The 6,006-nt window shown below is 39.3% G+C and overlaps 1 long non-coding RNA gene across 2 annotated transcripts in view; it reads left to right on the forward strand.

Annotated features, from left to right (window-relative positions):
- The window catches only part of LOC138757171 (uncharacterized), a 109,303-nt gene extending 104,413 nt beyond the window's left edge, over positions 1 to 4,890 (forward strand). For both annotated transcript variants that reach the window (XR_011353389.1, XR_011353390.1), the window contains one exon: positions 2,545 to 4,890. This is a non-coding gene — a long non-coding RNA (uncharacterized lncRNA). The remainder of the gene's footprint in view (positions 1 to 2,544) is intronic.
- Positions 4,891 to 6,006: the final 1,116 nt, after the last annotated feature.

Raw genomic sequence — 6,006 nt, forward strand, 5'->3', positions numbered from 1 at the left:
TAGACTAAAAATATGGAATAAATTTAGGAAATTTTTTTGGTTGTAATAGTTTTTCCATTGTAGATAACCACTTTTTCCCACCTTTAGTTATAGGTACAGTTTTTAAGGAATAGTATAGATCAGGTATTAAATGTTACAAAGATTTATTTATCCTTAAGAATTTTCCTTCTTTTGAACAATTGTCAGTTAAGCTTTCCAATAGACATTTTTTAGATATTTGCAAGTTAGACATTTTGTCCAATCTAAGCTACGAGATTTTCCTCGAATCATAAACTCAAATATTTCTGATATATTTTTTGATTTTTAGTTTGTTCACAATGGACTACTATCATGTATTTATAATAATTTATTGGATTTAAGACTAATCTCAATGATTATGATTAAAGATGATTAGGAGCAGAATCTTAATGTAACTTTTTCAGATGAGGACTGGCATTCCACTCTTAGTTTGATTAATGATTTGTCATTTTGTGATAGATATTGTTTATACAATTTAAAGTGGTACACACAATACATAGGTCCAAACTTAAATGATCTCATTCATGTGATTTTCATTTTTAATCTTAATAATATTAATTAATAACAAAAATGAGAAACTGTTAATCAGAGCATTTTTATTTATGTATACATTTTGATATTTCCTTCTGTTTTATTAAAGCAACATGTATATAAGATTATTATATTAAATTCAATAAAAAATATTTTAAAAAGAAAGAAAAGGACCTCACCGTGCCACTGGATCTGAGAGGGGATATCGAGAGTGTGGGTCTGGACCTGTACAACCTCTATTCACCTAAATCCATTCACGCACACATTGTTCCTTTCTGAGGACTGGGGTCTCCTCATTTCAAACCCCACAAACTGACTAAAAGGAACCATCATCATCCTATGGACTGGATAGCCCAAGGAAGTTTGCCTTGTGATGCTCATCCCCCAGTTTTTTATACAGGCTCTTGTTGCTCATACCTTGACTAAGAGCTCAGACCCGAAAATTTGGTTATATCTCTTTACCTACCATGGACGCGGTGAGACAAGCTGAGTTTCTTCAGCATATTCTAAAGAAGCTCTCAGGGGAGCCATGGACAATTTCAGAATAAGATCCTGAAATAAAGGAACATTTGTTCCCCACCATCTTGAATAAAGCAATCTACTTGACTGGCACCCCATCAACCATGCAAATTAAATAATTATCCTTTCTGCCATCAGTGCACCTTTTTTCTATTGTGTAGAATCTATAGCATTCCCTATAGTTACTCATCCAAGTTACTTCTTAGCACCTCTCAAATCCATGATATTTGCAGGAGAAAGGCAGCACATCCAAGGGAACACCACCATCTGACACCCACCTCCAAGTCTTTGATTTGGAAATGTATCACCGGTTTTTCATCATTACTGCATTTAAATCCTGAAACTCTTACGCCAATAATACTGTTGGAGTTTTCACTGGTGTGCGAATCACAGCCTAAGGGATGAAGCCATAAATGAAGGAGACTGTAGTTTAAAATAGAGCATAGAATTATATATAAAAAAACACAATAATGCTGGAAGAACTCAGCAGACCATGCAGTGTCCATAGGAGGTAAAGATATATAACCAACATTTCATGCTGAACCCTTCTTCATACCTAGACAAGACAAAGAATTCAGTGGGGAGGTGGGGGAAGGAGGGGAATGAAACCAAAGAAGAAGGGGAATGAGAAGGTGACCACCATCATAATCGTCTCTTCTTATCAGAAAAATTGCCTTGAAAAATATCTATGGTGAAGATTCGCCATTAAAAGGGTGTCATCAAGTTCTTTCAGTACTATAACACATCTTTTGGCCTAACTTGTCCATGCCAACCAAATGGTCCACCTAAGCTCCCACCAAATCCTGTCATATTTAATGCCACATTTGCAGTGGAATCCGGGAGGACAGACAAATAATTCTTTCTATCATGCCCTCTTGCTTATCGGGTGAGAAGGGGGTGGGGGGGGTGCTGAAATCATCACACCATACCCCCCTCCCACCTCCCCACCCTGTTTTGGGGATTGTACAGTTCTTTGTCTTTGTCCTACGGCTGTCTCTGTACAGTGCATGCTACAGCTGTGTGGCTGCCATGTGGAGTCTGCCTTGACAGCTGAGGCCCCACATTCATTGTGGTGCATCAGGCTCAGCAGCTGCTCTAAATTTAGCCTGGTCCCAATTGGAACCATGCAGGTCTTATTTTAACACTGCTTTCTGAACATAAAACAGTGTGATGCTCTTGAACACTTAATTTTGACCACTTTTGTGATTTGTATTTGGAGAGGCGCTAAACAGCAAGATGTTTCAATGCAGCAAAAATGGTGCAATCTAATTCCTTAGCATGGCAATTTTACACTTTCCTACAATTTTGCTCTTTTAACATGTTTGCTATATTCACTATTCTATTAACCTGTCCTAAACTATTAGTCCCCCAATCGTGCTCATCAATTGTCCTAACAGTAATTTGTTGGAAGAATATGTTCTGCCTTATCCTCCTGAACTTATTCTCATTATTTTTCCTTTCCCTTGCAATTCCCAGAATAACCAGACAGCGGAGCTCTGCTACAAGGGATTCCTATCATCAGACTCAGAATCAGGATTTATTGTCATAAACGATTCTTGAAATTCGGTGTTTTGTGGCAGCAAACATTCATATTATAACCATCTTACATTACTATAAAAAAGCAAAAAATAATAGTGCACGAAAAGTAAGGCAGTGCCTGTGGTTCATTGATTAATCAGGAATCTGATGGCAGCGGGGAAGAAGCTGAGTGCTCGTCTTTAAACTCCTGTACCTTTTTTTCCCAATGGAAGCAGAGTGAAGAGGGCATGGACTGGGTGGTGGGGGTCTTTGAGGACCTGTAATGTCACTTTTAATGTAACGTTTGACTAATGACCCTCTGGTGTTTATTCTTGTCCTGAGTTGGCACCTCTGTACCAGGTAGTGATGCATCCAGCCAGAATGCTCTCCACAGTACACCTGTAGAAGTTTACTAAAGTCTTCTGTGACATACCAAACCTTCTCATACACCTCACAAAGTACACGTATAGCCACTGGCTTTACTTTATTATGGTCATTATGGTCAATGAGCAAATAATTTAGTTACACTTCACACTATTTTTTATAACAGTGCGGTTTCTGGTTAAAATTGTGCAAACTTGGTGGAGTAATTCAACAAGATGGTTTAAGATCACTTTACGGGGATAGAATTGAAGGAGGTGGAAAGTGATATTTCTGAGATTCTATATTAAAGAGATATGATTCAAGATTCAGGATTCATTTTATTGTCATTGAAAAAAAACAGTGTCATATTACATGAAATTGCTTTTGTCTGCTATAAGACAGACAGATTGACCATCAGCAGAAATTGCCTGAAGTGCTTCTTAGAGTCAGAGAAAGAGAATCAAAAGAGAGACCCCCCCCCCACCCCCCAGAGTCACCGAGTGTCGATAGATTCACCTCCAGCACCTCTGCAGCCACACAGAGTCCAGTCCAAACCATTGGCAACCCAAGCTCCAGATCCCACCCTCTGACATGGTCAGTAAACCTTCAGCACCTTTGACACCCCCTCACATACTGGTTCCGATACCTGGTATCCCTTTAGCCAGTTTCAAACCAGTCTCCAGCAGTTCACAGCCTAGCGTGAGTCTCCAGACAGCTGTCTCCAGCAGCTCACAGCCTCCGTGGGTTCCTCGCCACGAGTCACCAGCATGCTTTGGTCTTTCAGCCCCCTCATTGGTCCCTCACCATGGTCTCGTCCCATGGGTCGTCTCTTGTGCTTATCCTCAGAAGGGGGGGATAGTGTCCCCATTTTCTGGTGCCCTGCTCCAGTCCTTCACTCCCCTGGAGTCTGCAACCCACTATGGCTCTGCCGGTCAGAGATGCCACCATCTTGGGTGCAGACTATGTGGTCATGGGATTTTAAATAAAACTATCGTCAGCTCCTTTAATGGGCCGTTCAAAACCTGAGCTAATGGGAGTTGACTGGGTGATTGGGCCACACAGGAGCACTGTATAGATACCAGAGGAAGCAGTAGATTTGGATTTAAGTATGTCATTTAGAAGACATTTAAACAGGCACAGAGGAAAGAATGATTTAGAGGTATAAGGGCCAAATATAGCAAATGAGATGAACTCAGGTAGGCAATTTGGTTGGCATGGGTAAATTGGCCAGAAGGATCACACTCTTAAACTGTCAGCACTTAAAAGAATGAAATGGTACATCGTAGATTCAGTCATGAAGCATTGGTCCAGCTACCTTGGACTGCTCTCAATAGTTATTGGTCCGAACCTGAAACAAGCAGTACATGATTTCTTGAGCATTTTGCATTTGAATTGTAGTTTTCACAACTAATCGATTTAAATGGAATTGCCACTACCCTATATTAATGACATCTCTTGCTGCTGCATGACAATTATCATCAACTTGGCTTAAAAAAACACGTTCTATTTGAGGAACATGAAGCTTTCCTGATTTCCTGGCCAAAATTTTTCATTTCAACCAATGCCAAGAAAAACAGATTAACTAGTTATACATTTTCTGTCCTTTATGGAACATCTTTATGAATAAAATGGCTTCAGCATTCATTGCATGATAATAGTAATGGTTTTGAGATGTTATAAGGTGTTATACGAATTCAATAATGGTGCGGAAACAACAATCCAAAGCAGCTGTGTCCCTGATTTATCAAAGCAGTCAAGAAGTCTGTGTGTTTATAGATACAGAGATTGCACTGGATTAATAGACAATGACCTTACTCAATGTTTATAAATGTAAAGCTGGTTTTTGGCCTCCAAGACTTTTGGTGTTTATAAACTTGAAGAATGAATGTTCATAAATAAAAAGATCACATCTGCATTTTTGACCAGCAGATGTTTCAGTACACAGCAATTGATGGTTGGACTAATTTATTTGACTGTAAAAAATACATTTATCATAATGGAATTAAGCTAAAAGTAGACATAAAAGCTTCTCCAAACCATTATGTAATATGAACCTTAGCAGTCTCAGGAAGATTGTCCCAGTACTTACTGACTAGGTTTGGTTGAGGAGGCAGACACTGAGGCAAAGTTCCCTGGGGTCGCCTGTGCTTTTGCCACTACACTACAGTGTAAGTTATTTCCTTCAAAAGAGATCAGAACTGAAAATGAAAGGAGTCAAAAAACAATCGAGAATGAAAATGCGTCTATTATTTACAGTTAATCATGAAAATCGGCAGCCTTAGTTTCATGGCTCATTAGTTGTAATAAGTTCATTCAGAAAAATCTCATCAATATTTTTGTCATCATTTGCTGCAGTTTATGCAGTAAATGTGTTTTAAATGATTATAATCTTAATGGGCATACTCTCACATATTCATCAGCATGTGTTAAAAAAGGAGCTTCTGACATTTTCATAATTTGGAGTTTCCATAGAATCAGGACACAACAGCCAAAAAATGGTATCTAGAATCCTGGACCACTTGGATGTGGATGTGATATCAGTTAAATCCCAACATGAGAGTCGAGGCATTAAGATTCAAGAAGTTAAACAAATCAAGGATAATTAGGTAGTATCAGTAAGAATGACCATGAAACCACAAGATTGTTGTGAAAAACCACTTGGCTCAGGAAAGAAAATTTATCATCTTTCCCTAATCTGCCTATGGTGTGACTCCAGATGCACCTCTCTGATTGATTGAGCTGTTTTCCAAATTGGCCTTCTGAACCATTATCAGGGGTCATTTGGGATGGACATTAAATACCCACTTTGCCACTGATGCCCACTGTCTGTAAACCGTTCACATGAAGCAAATGGACAGCGCGCTAGTACTGCGATAGCTCAAAAGTGCAGGCACCATATTTGCTTTGCTCCGAAGGCTATCATAGGAAATGGACAACACTCGCTGTTGTGTCCTGGATGAACGAGCTCACTACTTAGTAGTAGTGGGTTTTGTTGGCAGCGATCTGTTGAAGGTGGAACTGGGCCTTGGCCTATTTGAACCACATGTGCGACTGTGA

Source organism: Narcine bancroftii, chromosome 3 (assembly GCF_036971445.1).
Source record: "Narcine bancroftii isolate sNarBan1 chromosome 3, sNarBan1.hap1, whole genome shotgun sequence".
In the NCBI taxonomy this organism is placed as follows: Eukaryota; Metazoa; Chordata; class Chondrichthyes; order Torpediniformes; family Narcinidae; genus Narcine; species Narcine bancroftii.